This window comes from Callospermophilus lateralis, chromosome X, assembly GCF_048772815.1.
Source record: "Callospermophilus lateralis isolate mCalLat2 chromosome X, mCalLat2.hap1, whole genome shotgun sequence".
In the NCBI taxonomy this organism is placed as follows: domain Eukaryota; kingdom Metazoa; phylum Chordata; class Mammalia; order Rodentia; family Sciuridae; genus Callospermophilus; species Callospermophilus lateralis.
Genome location: NC_135325.1, coordinates 35,006,612 through 35,025,688, shown reverse-complemented (window position 1 = coordinate 35,025,688; position 19,077 = coordinate 35,006,612). Strand labels below are relative to the sequence as shown.

The 19,077-nt window shown below is 38.4% G+C and overlaps 1 pseudogene; it reads right to left on the bottom strand.

The window, feature by feature from the left end:
- Nucleotides 1–213: 213 nt before the first annotated feature.
- LOC143638498 (KATNB1-like protein 1 pseudogene) lies at nt 214–18,729 on the bottom strand (annotated as a pseudogene).
- Nucleotides 18,730–19,077: the final 348 nt, after the last annotated feature.

The following is a 19,077-nucleotide window of genomic DNA, read 5'->3' as shown; positions in this document are numbered from 1 at the left end:
ACTGCTCAACATGTACCCATTGAGTGAAATACATGAAGGAACAAACAAATGTACATGGGGATATACACAGAAACATGGCCAGAAAGCTTAGTTGGTCACTCAGTGGTTACAAGCTCAGTTCAACTCCACAAGTATTGACTGGCCACCTCTTCTCTGTTCTGTGGACACACAGAAAGGAGCTCACAGTCCAGTGGGGGTGACAGAGAAAGAATTTCAGTGCGGCATGGCCAGTGCATCAACAATGATCTGTCCTGTTGGAGCCCAGGACAGATGCTTGGCCCAGTTCAGGGAGTCTGGAAATCTTGGAGGATCTAGTGCCTGGACTGGGTTTTCAAAACTAGGAAAGAATCCACGAGATGATGGGGGGGGAGGAGAGGCAGACTCATCAGAAGAAATAGCACCGAAGAGTCTGGAAGAAGAAAACAGCTAGTGAACAATTAAACACCCACACATCTCATCTGCTTTTCAAGGAGGATATTGTGACTGTCCCGTATCAACACCCAGATATATTTGTCTTTCCATTGATGTGGTAATTAATTTGATGCCTAAAAAGGCAACTTCATGCCAATTTGGTTGATAAATTAGGTCAACTGGACAAATGACTACAGACATATAATTTGCCAAAAGTGTCTCCAAAAGGAATAGAACACTTGAATAGGCCCATAACAATTGAAGAAGAAACTGGGAGCCAACAGTTTTCCCATACAGAAACACTATCTTCCCAGATAGCTTTGCTGTTGAAATACTGAGGAAACAAAAAATGCAAATTTTACCAAAGCACTTCCAGGGTGTAGAAAAAGAGGGAGCATACCAAATTCATTTTATGGGGCTGATATAATCTTTGTTTTAGAACTTGATGAATCATGGGCTGGGGCTGTGGCTCATTGGCAGAGCACTTGTCTTGAACATGTGAGGCACTTGTTTCGATCCTTACCACCACATAAAAAAACAAAATAAGTATATTGTGTCCATGTATAACTAAAAATATTTTAAAAACTTGATGAATCAAAAAATAATATCAGTAGAACAATCTCAAGAAAATGGATGCACATATTCTAAATGAAATGATAATTGCCTGGGCACAATGTATTTTAGAAAGTTTAATATGACCAAGTATGATTTAGTCCGAAAATGTACTTGTTTTAATATTTGAACTCAACATAATTGGCCTCATTCACATATTAAAGGAGAACCTCCAATCATCTCAATAGATAGGGAGATAGGGTTAGATAAAATTTGACATCTATTCATGATTTACAAAGAAAACTTAGCAAAACATTCAAACGGACATTTTTAGGTTAAAGGGTATATACAAAGCATTGCATATTTGAATGTTTATAGCTTTGGCATTGGGAATGTGGCATTCCCTTGGCCAAGGCATTTGGAATCTGCTACAGCCATTTCTACTGAGCCTTGCACTGGCTTAATAGCCAGTATAATAATGTAAGGGAAAGAAAACGCTTAAAGGTTGGATATTAGGAACAGAATTGTCATTATGTGTAGGCAATACTATTGTATATGTAGAAAATATAAACTAATTTATGGGTAAATTATTAAAATTACTAGGAATTTAGAAAGATTTATGGGTACAAAAATCTATACTTAAAAATTTTATTTGGCTTGGCATGGTGGTGTATGTCTATAATCCCAGCAGCTCTGGAGGCTGACGCAGGAGGATCTCAAGTTCAAAGCCAGTCTCAACAATTTAGCAAGGCCCTAAGCAACTCAGCAAGAACCGTCTCTAAATAAAGTACAAAAAAGGGCTGGGGATATGCCTCAGTTGTCAATGTCTCTGGGTTCAATCTCTAGTACCAAGATAAATAAATAATAAATAAAAAAGAGCTGGGGGTGGGGTGTAGCTTGTTTGGCAGAGTGTTCCTGAATCCCATTCCACCTTCCCAAAATAGTAATAAAATAAAAATTTATTGCTTGGGCTACGGATGTAACTCAGTGGTAGAGTGCTTACCTAGTACATGTGAAGATCTGGTTTCATCCCTGGCACCAAAAAAAAAAAAAAAAAAAAAAAAAAAAAAACCACAAAAAACCCCAAATAAAACTATTGCTTTTGTCATAACAAAGAAATATTTTTAAAATTGTAGTTGTAGATGGACAGCATGCCTTTATTTTTAAATTTTTTTGAACACACAGTATCTTTCTTTATTTTTATGTGGTGCTGAGGATCGAACCCAGTGCCTCACATATGCAAGGCAAGTGCTTTACCACTGAACTACAGCCCCAGCCCTTGTTTGTTTTTAAGTGTTGCTAAGGATTGAACCCAGTACCTCACACATGCTAAGGGAAGTGCTCTGTCACTGAGCTACAGCCCCAATAAGTATTTTTAAAATAAAGATACCGTTTATTGGGCTGGGTTGTGGCTCAGTAACAGAGCACTTGCCTAGCATGTGTGAGGTACTGGGTTTGATTCTCAGCACTGCATATAAATAAATAAAAGAAAGGTCTGTCAACAACTAAAAAAAAAAGATACTGTTTATGACCTACTGAAAAACAGGGCAAGAGCTTTGTGGAAAAATATAAACCCTGATTGAAAGGCTAAAAAGACTAAATAGAGCTGTGTGTGGTGGTACATGATTGTAATCCCAGCAGCTTGGGAGGCTGAGGCAGGAGGAGCATGAGTTCAAAGCCAGTCTCAGCAACTTAGGGAGGTCTTAATAAACTCAGTGAGACCCTGTATCTAAACAAAATATAAAAAAGGGCTGGGGATGTGGCTTAGTGGTTAAGCACTCCTGGGTTCAGTTCCTGGTACCAAAAAAACAAAACAAAACAAACAAACAAACAAACAAACAAAACCTAAATAGAAAGCTGTATACATTGAAGAGTCAGAACCATAAATCTGTCATTACCCTCTAAACTGTTTTGTAGATTCAATGCAAATCCAATCTCAATTCCAATAGATGTTTGCATATGTGTAGGTTTTGACTAATTAATTCATAAAATTATGTGGAAGTATACTTATTATAAACACATAGCAATCAAGATGGTGCAATATTGGAGTGAGGCTATGGCTCAGTGGTAAAGCGCTTGCCTATTGTGTGTGAGGCTTGGGTTTGATCCTCAGCACCTCATATAAATAAATAAATAAATAAATAAATAAATAAATAAATGAATGAAATACAGGTACTATGTCCATCTACAACTTGAAAAAAATTTTTAGAAGGTGGTGCAATATTGATGCAAGAGTAGATAAGTGGACCAATGAAAGACTTGTGCTCTCAGGAATAGATCCACTCCTATGTAGACATTAAATAAGTGACTGAGGAGGTATTGTAGACCAGTGGGAAATGGTTGGACTTTCAGTAAATGAAATAATTGGTTCTATTTTGAAAAAAGGGAATGATGAAATTGGATCCCTGTCTTACAACACAAAAATAATTCTTGGTTATTTCAAAACCTACATATGAAAGGCAAAGTTAACAAGCTGTAAAATTATAATATGGCAGAAAAGTTTTTTTTTTTTTAATGTTGGGGTTCAAACCTTATGCATGCTCGACCAGAGTTTTATCACTAACCCCAGAAAATCTTTGCTTACTTGTGGTTGAAAAGTTTTTTGCTCAAGACAGAAAAGCATTAAGCATAAATGAACATTATAAAACATTCAATTGCATTAAAATAAAAAAAATATTTATTGATCAAAAGACACCATAGAGTGAAAACACAAGCGACATCTAGGGAGAAGAAAATGGAAGCATATATAACTGATAAAGGTCTCACACCTAGAATATATTAAAAACCACAGAGAAAAACCAGACATGTTAATAAATGAACCAATAAATTTTGGTATATTCACAAAAAGGAATATTACACAACGAGAAGGGAAGATCTATAACTGTATGAAAGGATCTGGATGAATCACACAGACATGATATTGAGCAAAAGGAGCCAAACGGAAGTTTCATACTGTATGACTGACCCATTTACAGGAAGTTTACAAACAGGTGAAACTAACGTATTACCACATGAGAGGTAACATTATAAAGAAAGGTGAAGGGATGATTTTCATTGTCACTATAGTGTTTCTCACTGCAGGGGTGAGGGATGTGGCTGGAATGGAGTCTCTGGGACTTCTGGGATGTCTGTATAGCCTACTGCTTCATCTGGGGTGGTTTGTTCATGAATGTTCAATTTACTTTTTTGTGCTCTTTATGTATTTTGGGGGATTGAACCCAGGGACACTACCACTGAGCAACTGTATGAAAGGATACTCCTAGCCCTTTCTTAAAATTTTGAGACAGGTCTGGCTAAGTTGCCCAGGCTGCCTCAAACTTATGATCGTCCTGCCTCAGTTTTCCCAGAAGGATTACAGACCTCTGGGATTATAGCCCTGCACGATGGAGCCTGGCAATGTACAAATTATTAATATTCATTAAGATGTACCTTTATGTTTTATATGCCCTCAGGCAGAAAAAAAATCACCAAGTGGGGTAAGAAGTGGGAGTAAGGTGACTGTCTGGGGCTCCTGCACACAGTTTCCCAGCATTCCTAGCTTCCTGGTCTACATACTTCTCAACCTCCTCTGTGTTCAGGCTCTTGCTTTCATGAAGGCTTCAGAGGCTCCCTTAACCCTGTTTGTGGAGAAGATGCTGTGGGGAATTGTTGATCCTATATGGGATCAAGCTGATAGCAGCTGTGGAGAGGGGACACCCATTTCTCAGGGCAAGGACAGGATTTGCCCAACTTGACCTCAGATGCTGGAGTTCACCTCCACTGGGCCTTTTATCACACCCATCATAACCCAGGACAGGTGGGTTATGATCCTTATTTAAAACCCTGGTGTGGCTGGTAGTGGTGGCACATGCCTGTAATCCTAGCAGCTCTGGAGGCTGAGGCAGGAGGATCGAAAGTTCAAAGCCAGATTCAGTAAAAGTGAGGTGCTAAGCCACTCAGTGAGATTCTGTCTCTAAATAAAATACAAAAAAAGGGCTGGGGATGTGTCACTCCTGGATTCATTCTCCAGTAACAAAACAAAGCAAAACAAAACAAAAACCCTGGTTAGGGGGACAAGTCCTAGTTGTATGACCTTGGGTAAGTCACTTGTCCTCTCTGAGGCCCAGTTCCACTTTCATAGGAGAGCAGGGTAACTGTGGGATTTGAGGGAAACAAATGTAATGTCACTTCACCCAGGACCATGTTCAATTGGTCTAGTGGTCAATGCAATGTAGCAGAGTGGACAAGAGCAGGGGCTGGAGCAACACAGTCCAGGGCTGAACTGCCCCTGTGTCATGCAATGGGCAAGTTACTTAGGCTCTCTGTGTTTCCCTCGGCTCATTTGTCCTGAGTAGTAACTTTCCCTCCTTACAGGGTTTTGTGAGGGTGAAGTGAGATGCTCTGTCAGTCACTGAGAGCAGCACCTGGCATAGAGCAAAACTGAGCACATGCCTGCTGTTGCCACCTCTCACCAGAACCTGTTCCCCATGACACCTGCCCCACCTGCTAGTGTAGACTATCTTAATGGTATGTGGTGTGTAGAGTGGGGCCTCCCTATGCTCCAGGTGCCTTCTTGGCTTGACCACTCATGAAGGCCTGGTTCCTTACACTGAGGCTGCTAAAGAAGCACGGCCACCACCTCAACATCCAAGTGACACCATGTGTAGGCTGCAGGGCTGGATATCTCTGACACAAGTGCCCTGGGAGGGAGGGAGGGAGGAAGGGAGGGTGGATGCATGTTCCCACCTGAATTAGTTTCCAGTTGCTGATGGAACAAATTCACAACAAACTTAAAACAACAAATCTATTATGTGAAGTTCTGGAGGTTGGAAGTCTCCCAGTTTGGCAGGTATGTTCCTTGAGGAGGTTCTAGAGGGAAGAATTTGTTCCTTTGCTTTTCTTGCTTCTAGAATCTGTCCATGGTGCCCCTTTTGCTGGTGCCCCTTCTCTCCATCTTCAGAGCCAGCAATGGACCGTTGAACCTGGTGCCCATCCTGTGGGGGCCAATAACATGTCATGTCAATGGACATAGAATGATTCTAGTAATAATAACAATAACAATATGTTGGCATTTACCTCAGTTAGTCTGTATCAGACACTGACTCCCCACTTTCCATGAATTCTGCTTTCCTCATAGAAACCCTTGTGCGTAAATTCTACTTGTATCCCCAGTTTACAGATGAGGAAACTAAGGCCCTGGGGCCTCCTGTGTTCTTATCATCCCTGAGCACAGTCCTTTGCAGGGGCCTTCATCTTCTGCAGAGGCCCAGAGTCTGAATCTCCCAGTGGCCCTTGCTCTCTGTTCTTAGCCTTCAGCCATCTGTCACCTGCTCACATCCTACAACCCCTTCTCTACCTAGTTTTGGTATCTCTGGCCCACAATAAGGCCAGGTTCCCACTCGAAGTTCTAGATAAATTGAAGTGAATTTTCCTATCATTCAGGGAGGCCTAAATGTAGCCTGTGGTTCCGTGGTGGTTGTGGTCCCATGGTGATGTCACTAGGATTGTCCACATTATAGTGATACCCACCTTTGCCAGCAGGGGGCACCTCATCACCTAGTCAAGGAAGGCCTCAGAAAAGACCCAAGAGAGTCAATCTTTCTTTATCCCACTTGCTCACAGTACTGGAGATCAAAGGGCACTTTATCACTGATCTACATTCCCAGCCCTTTTTTAAAAATAAATTTTATTTTGAGACAGAGTCTTGCTAAGTTTCCCAGGCTGGCTTTGATCTTGCAATCCTCCTGGCTCAGCCTCCCTAGTAGCTGGGCTTACAGGCATATACCACTATGCCTGGCAGGATTTACTGGGCAGGAGAGGCAGTTTTAAGCATTTACTTCTAGTGGGGTTACAGGCCTCTGAGGGTGCCTGACCCCTAGGACGGGGTGTTCCTGGGGCCCTCCCTCTGCATGTGGACAGATGGGGCAGCCTAGGATAGGCTCTGCTCCTTCCTCCTGGAGGGCCGAGGTTTTAGTGGGTACTGTTTGGGTTCTTCTATGGATGACCTTCCTCCTCCTCGTGTTCTTCCTACCAGCAGGTCATTTCTATGACTAAACGGAAGTTCTCATATTTTTAATCTTCTTATTCTCATTTAGAACTTTTATTATAGTTTTTTTCCCCCAGTAAGATGCACTGATTCTGTGACCTGGACCACAAGCGGGTCAGGTTACAGTGTGACTAGTCCTGAGGGAACAAGCTTAGATCATGAAGATACTTGGGACACTCTGAACAGAGCCTGGGGTTTAGGAAAAGGCCATCAGCCTCCAACCACATCCTGGGCACCTTTCCTCACCCAGTTCCCACCCAGGGCCTAATTCTGGGTTTACAAGCCCTAGTTGGTGCAAATAGATGACCCAGGAGGTCCCTTCAGGGGAGAAAGCAGCAGAAAATCTGTACATGGCTTGAGGGGATGTACAACTGTGGGTTAAGGGAAGGGCCACCCGCCACCCACCCACTGACCTGCTGTGCTGTTACAGACCCAGTTCCTGACGTTTATGGCCTCAGTCTCCTAACCTGATCGATGGGCATAATTATACTCTCAGAATACAGGGGATGCTCCTGAGTGGAGGGGAGCTGAAGCCATAAGAAAGCAGATTTGGGGCTGGGGATGTGGCTCAAGCGGTAGCGCGCTCACCTGGCATGCGTGCAGCACAGGTTCCGTCCTCAGCACACATACAAACAAAGATGTTGTGTCTGCCGAGAACTAAAAAATAAATATTGAAATTCTCTCTCTCTCTCTCTCTCTCTCTCTCTCTCTCTCTCTCTCTCTCTCTCTTTAAAAAAAAAGAAAGCAGATTTGGCCCAAGAAGAGGAGAGGTTAGAATTGGTGGAGAAGGACTGACTTGAGCCAATTCAGGCATCTCCAGGGGCTATCTTCCTAGAAGTGCTCTGGGAAGCCTGGCAGGGGAAAGCTCTGAGGCCATTGACGGGAACCATGGGCCAAAGAAAATTTGAGGTTGGCTCTGTAGTGCTCTGGGATGGCCAGCTACTGGTGTCACTGACTCCTTCCTGTTTGTCCTTATTTGTGCCCACTGGAATCCTGAGATGAGCTCAGAGAGATAACTGCCCCTTTGGTTACTGTGACCCACAGGTCATTGTTAGAGCTGTGAGCCATCATCACGACGGCCACCAGGGGAACACTTGTGTAATTTACCCAGCAGTGGCTCACATGTTCTGAGATGATTCTGATGATATGATATTATCGATAATCATCATTGTTTGTTCACTCTTTCTCCTATTGGATATTTAGGTAGTGCTTGATTTACCTTTTTTGAATATATTTTTATTTATTTTTTTACCATCTTAAAACAAATGATATGTACATTCTTGTCCATACATATAAACCTGGAAAAATACAGCAATATTCATGTAATGTAAACTATTTGTTAACAGCAAAGAATGAGAAATAAATGAATTATACAAAAACGACCTAATTACGCATCACCCATTGAAGAGCATCTGGATTGTTTCCAGTTTGGAGCAGCTGCCATAAACATCTGCGTGTGTTTTTGTGTGAAAATGAATTTTCATTTCTTTAACAGAAATATCCTACATGTCCAATTGTTCTGACACTGTTTGTTGTAAAGACTTTCCTTTCTCCATTGAGAAAGTGAATTTTGCTATATTATCCCATAGAATACTACACAACTATGAGATAGAATAAACACACAGAGATTATGTTAAGTGAAAGAAGCCAAATGCAAAAGGGGTTGTGCTTTACAATTCCTTTTACGAATGACGTAAAAGCAAATAAACCTAATGTTCAAGTATACACACACATATGTCAAATAGTTCTACAGAAAATGAGGATTCTCATGTGCTTGACTGGCAACATTGAAAAAAATGTATTTAAAATTGTAATACAGTATAATTGTATTTTTGGAGTTATATGAAGTTTAACACATGTAAATGTTCAAGTACTCACCACCATAATCAGGATACAGAAAGTTCTGTCATCCTAAAAAACTCCATCATGCTGCCTATAGTAACATCTTCTCTTCACACCAAAGCCTCTGCAAAACTTCATCACTGTAATTTTGTCTTTTCACGAATGTCATATAAATGGAATAATACAGCCTGTTATTTTTTTTTTTTGTTCTTTTTAGTTATACATTACAGCAGAGTATATTTTGACATATCATACATATATGGAGTATAGCTTCCCATTCTTGTGGTTGTACATGATGTGGAGTTACAATGGTCATATGTTCATACATTAACATAGGAAAGTTATGTCAAATTCATTACTCTTTCCCCTTCCCATCTCTCCTCCCTTCCCTTCATTCCCCTTTGTCTAATCCAATGAGCTTCTATTCTTCCCTCCCTGTCCCTTATTGTGTGTTAGCATCCTCTAATCAGAGGGAACGTTTGGCCTTTGGATTTTTGGGATTGGCTTATTTCACTTAGCATGATAGTCTCTAGTTCCATCAATTTACCAGCAAATGCCATAATTTTATTCTTCTTTATGGCTGAATAATATTCCATTGTGTGTATGTACCAATTTCCTGTAGATGGGCATCTAGGTTGGTTGTATAACTTAGCTATTGTGAATTTACTGCTATAAACATTGATGTGGCCATGCCATTGTAGTAGGATGAGTTTACATTCTTTGGGTATATGCCGAGGAGTGGGATTACTGGGTCAAATGGTGGTTCCATTCCAAGTTTACTGAGGAATTTTCATACTGCTTTCCAGAGTGGTTACACCAACTTGCAGTCCCACCAACAATGTATGAGTATAACTTTTTCACATCCTTGCCAACATTTATTATTACTTGTATCAGCCTGTTACCTTTTGAGGCTGGCTGTTTCACTCAGCATAATTACATTGAGTTTAATTCACAATGTTGAGTATATCAATAATTAATTATTTTTATTTTATTGCATACATGTAACACAGTTGTGTTTATCCAATCACTTACTGAAGAACAATTAGGTTGTTTCCAGTTTTTGGCAATCATTACTGCCTTAAACATTTGTGTATTTGTTTTTGTGTGAACATAAGTTTTCATTTATTTAACAGAAACACTATACACAATTCTCAAGATGATATACGATCAATCAAAAACTGTTTGAAAAAAGTTCAACATCTCTACCAATTAGAGACATGCAAATCAAAACTACTCTAAGATTTCATCTCACTCCAGTCAGAATGGCAGCTATTAAGAATACAAACAATAAGTGTTGGTGAGGATGTGGGGAAAAAGGCACACTCATATATTGCTGGTCGGACTGCAAAATGGTGCAGCCAATATGGAAAACTGTGTGGAGATTCCCTGGAAAACTTGGAATCTGTTTATAAATCACCTTGGTTTATGCCCAAAGGACTTAAAATCAGCATACTATAGTGATGCAACCACATCAATGTTCATAGCAGCACAATTCACAAAAGCTAAATTATGGAACCAACCTAGATGCCTTTCAGTAGATGAATGGATAAAGAAACTGTGGTACATATACACAATGGAATATTACTCAGCATTAAAAGTGAATAAAACCATGGCATTTTCAGGTAAATGGATGGAGTTGGAGAATATTATGCTAAGTGAAGTAAGCCAATCCCCCCAAAACAAATGCTTAATGTTTTCTCTGATATGTGGATGCTGATACATAATGGGGATTGGGGCATGGGAGGAATTGAGGAACTTTGGATAGGGCCAAGGGGAGGGAGGGAAAGGGAGGGGGCAGGGGGTAGGAAAGATGGTGGAATGAGATGGATATCATTACCCTAAGTACATGTATGAAGACACGATTGGTGTGAATATACTTTGTATACAACCAGAGATATGAAAAATTGTGTTCTATATGTGTAATAAGAATTGAAATGCATTTTGCTCTCATATATAACAAATTAGAAATACTATAAATAAGAAATACTATACATGTCCAATTGATCCAACACTACTCATTATAGAGATTTTTCTTTCTTCATTGAAATGCCCACACAAATATGGCCAATTGATTTTTCATAAAGGTTTATCTCTACCACATTTTTTTATTGGTTATTCAAAACATTACAAAGATTGCAGAATCACATCAGTTACACATCCACATTTTTACATAATGCCATAATAGTAACTGTTGTATTCTGCTACCTTTCCTATCCTCTACTATCCCCCCTCCCCTCCCCTCCCATCTTCTCTCTCTACCCCATCTACTGTAATTCATTTCTCTCCCTTGATTTTTTTCCCTTTCCCCTCACATCCTCTTACATGTAATTTTGTATAACAATGAGGGTCTCCTTCCATTTCCATGCAATTTCCCTTCTCTCTCCCTTTCCCTCCAACCTTTTGTCCCTATTTAATGTTAATCTTTTTCTCATGCTCTTCCTCCCTGCTCTGTTTTTAGTTGCTCTCCTTATATCAAAGAAGACTTTTGACATTTGTTTTTTAGGGCATTCCTGTATATCAGCGACAAATCTTCTGAACTGGAAATGAGGAAAACCACCCCATTCACAATATCCTCAAAAAAAAAAAATACTTGGGAATCAACCTAACAAAAGAGGTGAAAGATTTATACAATGAAAACTACAGAACCCTAAAGAGAGAAATAGAAGAAGATCTTAGAAGATGGAAAAATATACCCTGTTCATGGATAGGCAGAACTAACATCATTAAAATGGCAATATTACCAAAAGTTCTCTATAGGTTCAATGCAATGCCAATCAAAATCCCAACGGCATTTCTTGTAGAAATAGATAAAGCAATCATGAAATTCATATGGAAAAATAAAAGACCCAGAATAGCAAAAGCAATTCTAAGCAGGAAGTGTGAATCAGGAGGTGTAGCGATACCAGATTTCAAACTGTACTACAGAGCAATAGTAACAAAAACAGCATGGAACTGGTACCAAAACAGGCGGGTGGACCAATGGTATAGAATAGAGGACACAGAAAGCAATCCACAAAATTACAACTATCTTATATTCGATAAAGGGGCTAAAAGCATGCAATGGAGGAAGGATAGCATCTTCAACAAATGGTGCTGGGAAAACTGGAAATCCATATGCAACAAAATGAAACCCCTCTTCTCGCCATGCACAAAAGTTAACTCAAAATGGATCAAGGACCTTGATATCAAATCAGAGACTATGCGTCTGATAGATGAAAAGGTTGGCTCCGATCTACATATTGTGGGGTCGGGCTCCAAATTCCTTAATAGGACACCCATAGCACAAGAGTTAATAACAAGAATCAACAAATGGGACTTACTTAAACTAAAAAGTTTTTTCTCAGCAAGAGAAACAATAAGAGAGGTAAATAGGGAGCCTACATCATGGGAACAAATTTTTACTCCTCACACTTCAGATAGTGCCCTAATATCCAGAGTATACAAAGAACTCAAAAAATTAAACAATAAGAAAACAAATAACCCAATCAACAAATGGGCCAAGGACCTGAACAGGCACTTCTCAGAGGAGGACATACAATCAATCAACAAGTACATGAAAAAATGCTCACCATCTCTAGCAGTCAGAGAAATGCAAATCAAAACCACCCTAAGATACCATCTCACTCCAGTAAGATTGGCAGCCATTATGAAGTCAAACAATAACAAGTGCTGGCGAGGATGTGGGGAAAAGGGTACTCTTGTACATTGCTGGTGGGACTGCAAATTGGTTCGGGCCAATATGGAAAGCAGTATGGAGATTCCTGGGAAAGCTGGGAATGGAACCACCATTTGACCCAGCTATTGCCCTTCTTGGACTATTTCCTGAAGACCTCAAAAGAGTGTACTACAGGGATACTGCCACATGGATGTTCATAGCAGCACAATTCACAATAGCTAGACTGTGGAACCAACCCCGATGCTCCTCAATAGATGAATGGATAAAAAAAATGTGGCATTTATACACAATGGAGTACTACGCAGCACTAAGAAATTACAAAATCATGGAATTTGCAGGGAAATGGATGGCATTAGAGCAGATTATGCTAAGTGAAGCTAGCCAATCCCTAAAAAACAAATGCCAAATGTCTTCTTTGATATAATGAGAGCAACTAAGAACAGAGCAGGGAGGAAGAGCAGGAGGAAAAGTTTAACATTAAACAGAGTCATGAAGTGGGAGGGAAAGGGAGAGAAAAGGGAAATTGCATGGAAATGGAAGGAGATCCTCATTGTTATACAAAATTACATATAAGAGTTTGTGAGGGGAATGGGAAAAAATAAGGAGAGAAATGATCTACCACATTGTTAATAACACATTATCTTTATAACTATGTGTCATGGTTTGGATCTTAAATGTCCACGCATAGCTCATGTGTTGAAGGCTCACTTCCCAGATGATGGTGCTACTGGAAGGTCGTAGAAACCTTGGGGCCTGATGGGAGGAAGTTAGGTCCCTGGGCATGTGCCTTTGAAGGATATGGAGACCCAGGCCTCCCATCTGCTTCCCAGACACTATGACGTGAGAAACTTTGCTCCACTATACTCTCTCTTCCATGATGTACTGCCTCGCCATAGACCCAAAGTTACAGAACCAGATGATTATGGATGGAAACCTCTGAAATCAGAAGCCAAAATAAACCTTTCCTCCACTTTAGTTGATTTTCTAAGGTATTTTTCCCCAGAAAATGAAATATAACTAACACAATGTAGGTCTGGAGTAATTTTTAAAAATTTCTTTGTGGTACTGAAGATTGAACCTTGGTGTTCACCCATGGCTAGGCAAATGTTCTGACACTGAAGTATATGCCCAGCCTTCTTAAAATTTTATTTTGAGACAAGGTCTCACTAAGTTGCCCAGGCCTCAAACATTTTGATCCTTCTGCCTCTCTGCCTTCCAAGTAGCTAGGATTATAAGTGCACCTTGGAGATCTTTTTTTTTTTTTTTTTTTTTTTTTTTATAGTGGCAATTGAATCCAGGGGCACTCAAACATTGAGCTGCATCCCCATCTATTTTTATTTTTTTATTTTTATTTTGGGACAGGGTCCTGCTAAATTGCCCAGGCTAGCCTTGAACTTGGGATTCTCCTACCTCAGCCTCCTGAGTTGCTGGGATTATAGGTGTGGGCCATTGCACCTGGATTGTAGTAATTCCTAAAATGTGTGTTATTCCTTTGGTTGTTCATACTTTTCAAAATTATCTGGACTATTCTAGTTTCTTTGTCTTTCCACACACCTTTTAGAATCAATTAGTTGTATTTACAAAAATATCCTGTAATTGTATTAAATCTATAGATCCATTTGAGGACCATTGATATCTTAACCATATTAAGCCTATGAATTCATGAAAATAGTCTATTTGGGTCTTTTTTATTTATTTAATCAGCTTTCTATTGTTTTAGCATACAGATCCAACACATCTTCTTTTAGATTTTTTTGAGGAACAATGCAAATAGTATTATATGTGTACTGTAATTTTTTTCTGATTGCTCATTGTTAGTATATAGAAATGTGCTTGATTTTTTTGGATGTGTTGAATTTGTAGTCTTCAGAAGTGCTAAACTCACTTTTTAGTTCTAAGGATATTTTTATAGATTCCATGGAATTTCCTACATTGAAAATTATGTCATCTACAAATTGGGGCTGTTTTCTTTCTTCCTTCTCAATCTGTAAGCCATTTATTTCTTTTTTCTTGCTTTATTAAACTGGGTAGGGCTTCCAATACAATGTTGAATAGCAGGAGTGAGAGTGAACATTCTTGTTTCATTCCTGATCTTAGGGCAAAAGCATTTAGTTTTTCTCTACTAAACATCTTCTCGGGTGTGGGAATTTCTTTGTTGATGCTTTATAACAGGCTGTGAGAGTTCTTTTCCTCACCTGGCTTGTTAAGTGAATTTTTAAAATCATACATTAATGTTAAGTTTTTTTTCAGATACTTGTTTTGCATCTCTTGATATTATCATGTGTTTCAATTACTTTAGTATGTTAATATGGTACACTGGATTGATTGATTTTTAATATTGAGCCAATTTTGCATTCCTATGATGAGTTTCATTTAGTCATAGTGTATTATTCTTTATGTGTATTATTGGATTTGATTTACTAATATTTTATCGAGGATTTTTTTTTTTTGCATCTACATTACTGAGGGAAATTGGGCCATAGTTTTCTTTTCCCATACAGTCCTTTTTCTAGTTTTGGTATCAGGGTAATTCTAATATTATAAAATGATTTGAGAAGTGTCCTTCTTTTCCTAAAGTTTTGGTACAATTTGCCAGTGAAATTATCTAGGCCTGGAAACTTCTTTTTTAAAAGACTTTATTATTAAAATCAGTTATAGGTTTACAGCAAAACTGAGCAGGAAGTGCAGAGAATTCCCATTTATCCCTTTTTTCTCACATGCTGAGCCTTCCCCACAACATCCTACACCAGAGTGGTACATTCATTTCAATTGATGAACCTACACCAACACATTATTTTCACCCCAAATCCTTAGTTTACATTAGGGCTCACTCTTGGTGTTATACATTCTGTGGTTGGGACAAATGTATAATGACAGGTATCCACCATTATAATATCATACAGAATAGTTTTACTTCTGTACAAATCCTATGTGCTTTGCCTACTCATCCTTCCCTCACCTCTAACCCTTGGTGACCACTGAACTTTTAATTGCTTTCATAGTTTTGCCTTTTCCAGATTGTTCTATTTATAGTTGGAATCATAGAATATGTTGCCTTTTTAGACCGGTTTCTTTCACTTAGTAATATGCATTTAAGTTTCTTCCATGTCTTTTCATGGCTTGATAGCTCATTTCTCTTTAAGTGCTGAATAATGTTTCATGTCTGGATATACCACAGTTTATCCAATCATCTGCTGAAATGTATCTTAGTTGTTTCCAAATTTTGATAGTTATGTTTATAAACATCTGTATGCAGGTTTTTGTGTGGTCATAAGTTTTCATCTAGTTTGGGTAGATACAAGGAATACAATTACTGGATGGTATGGTAAGAGTATGTTTAATTTGATAAGTAACTGCCAAACTTCTGAAGTGGTTGTACAATTTTGCATTCCCACCAACAATGAATGGGTGTTCCTGTTGCTCCACATCCTCATCAGCATTTGGTGTTGTTGCTGGTCTGGATTTTGGCCCTTCTAATAGGTGTGTAGTGGTAGCTCATTCTTATTGCAACTTCTTATTTTTTTTAAAATTTTTATTGTTGGTTGTTAAAAACATTACATAGTTCTTGACATATCATATTTCACACTTTGATTCAAGTGGGTTATGAACTCCCATTTTTACCCCGTATACAGATTGCAGCATCACATCGGTTACACATCCACTGTTTTACATATTGCTATACTAGTGTCTGTTGTATTCTGCTGCCTTTCCTATCCTCTACTATCCCCCATCCCCTGCAACTTCTTATTTTGTTTGTTGATTTTTAAGGGAATATTTAGTGAATTTACTCAAACAAAAAATTTGATGAATTTACTTAAATGAAGGTAGCTTAATGATATAAGAATGCAAAATATTAGAAATCTATATGCAATAAAATAAATGAATATATATTAATGAATCAAAATGAATATAAATGAATATGTACTAGTCAAATCCGTGGAAATTTCCAGATAAACATTCATAGAAATACATATTCACAACTTTCTTTATATAGAGATAACACATACATATATGACATGATGATTCTGGAAAAAGTATCAGAAATAATATTTGAAAATGGAAGGGAGAAAAGTGGAGTACAGGAAGGGAAATGAGGGAGAGGGGAGAAGGGATAGGAAAGGGGAGGAGCAACAGAAGGAAATTAACCAAACTATGTCATGTGCATGTATGAACATATCACAGTGAATTTCACCTTGTGTATAACTGATTCATCAAATAAAAAGTAAATCAATGAAAAGGAAAAAAAGATTGCTAAAACTAGAAAGATAAAAAATAAAAAGTCAGAGATACTAAAAATATTCTTAACTTGTAAAAATAGTGTGGAATATTTTCAACAACAACATTTTACATGAGCAAAAACCCCTGATGTAATTCCACGACTTTATCATGCAAAAGCATTTATCTATCTATCTATCTATCTATCTATCTATCTATCTATCTATTTTTCAGTGCTGGGGATCAAAGCCAGGGCTTTATACATGCTAGGTAGGTTTTAATTTTTAGAACAGATATTGGCATCATAAACATTGGCATATTAATAATTAAGGCTTTTGCACATACAGAATCTCAATATGGAAAATTTCTTTAAAATATTGTTTGCTATGATGTTTTAAACTTATAGTTTTCTCAGCATATGAAAGTAGAGGCAGTACTTTTGGTACTGACATTGAACTCAGGGCCTCACCACCACTGAGCTACATCCCCAGACCTTTCATTTTTTATTTTTGAGACAGGGCCTCATTATGTTGTAGAGGCTGGTCTTGAACTTGTGCTCCTCTTGCCTTAGCCTCCCGAGTAGCAGTGATTATAGTTGTGTTCCACCATTCCTGGGTAAGTTTTCTTTTTTTTTTAATAAAACAGTCTTGAAAGAATTAGGATGAAGGGAAAGATATATCTCAGTGGTAGAGCACTCGCCTAGCATATTGCAAGGCTCTGCTTTCCACCCCCAGCACCACCAAAACTAACTAAATGAAAAAATAAACAAAAAGACGAGTGGTCTTTGTGGTTCCTAATAATAAGTTATGCCTTATTCTTTCACGTGTTATATATTATATTCTTATGAAGGATAGTATTTAAGATCCAGACAATCTTGCACGATGTTATTAAATGACCATATAAATCCCAAATGCAGCAAACATGAACAAAGTCTTCATAGTGAACTTTTTTTTGAAAAGATATTTTCTTTAGTTGTAAACGGACACAATATCTTTATTTTGTTGCTTTATTTTTATGTGGTGCTGAGGATGGAACCCAGTGTCTCACATGTGCAAGGCAAGTGCTCTACCACTGAGCCCCAGCCCCAACCCCTTCATAGTGTACTTTTACCTCATTGAAATTGAAGTTGCTTCTTTTGGATATTTTTCCACTTCAATGTGAAGTAGATTGTTAGGTTTTACAGTAGTTTGGTCATGTGGCTTTTTAAAAAAATGTTTATTTAGTTGTAGATGAACACATAGTATCTTTATTTATTTTTATGTGGTGCTGAGGATTGAACCCAGTGACTCACACATAGGAGGCAAGCACTTTACCACTGAGATACAGCCTCAGCCTCTCATCATGTGGCTTTAAAAAAAAGTTTGATTTCTTCCACAGTTCACAGTTCTCAGAAGAGACATACTTTTGGAAATCATATAATCCAAGGATACTTTGAACAACTAAATGCTCTTTAATAGACAAACTCTGTCCGTGCAACTGTAATAAACAAGCATATACATTCTAGGCTACGTAACTAGCATATCCCAGAAACAAAGTAGGATGGTTTTTCTGTTCCCACTATCCACTGAATTATTGTTTTAAAATCTGAATATTTCCATCATTTATAATTTCTGTTTTGGATAATAGTTCTGATCACCACATTTTAACTGCTGCTTGAAGCCAGTTTAAACCAACTACTACATATTTTCAAATTTGCTTTTAAATAATGATTTTACAAGAGGCAACAACTCTACTTAGTAGTCAAGTGAGATATGTTGTTTCTCTTCTAGTAAATATTGGTGAGCACAGGAAGGGCAATCTAGTACAACTCCAGTATCTTCCATTCCCATCAAATAAGCTACAACTTAATTTATACTTCTCTTTCTCTAGAAATTTAAAGGCACTATCTCAAATTCTTGAGGAATAAAATTTGTGCCATTGTTTCATGGTTCTGAGAAACTGTGTGTGGGGAAAAGGCACTGTATTTTGATGATGGATCTGTGAAGAACAAGTTACTGGACTTAATCATATATTTTCAATCCTGGTGTAATTTCCCAGGAGTTGGCTTGCACAAGCCAGTTTTTGACTCCCTCCCTACCTCCCTCTCTCCCTTCCTTTCTTCCTTCCTCCTCTACCTCTTTCTTTCCTTCATACTAGAAATTGAAACAGAGCCATATATATATCCCCAGCCCTTTTAAAAATATTTTATTTAGAGATAGGGTCTCACTAAGTTTCTGAGACTGGCTTTGAACTTTCCATCCTCCTGCCTCAGCCTCCTGAGGAGCTGAGATTACAAGCCTGCATCACCATGCCCGGCTCCCACCCTCCCCACCTTTTTTTTTTTTTTTTAATTTTGAGATAGGGTCTTGATAAGTTG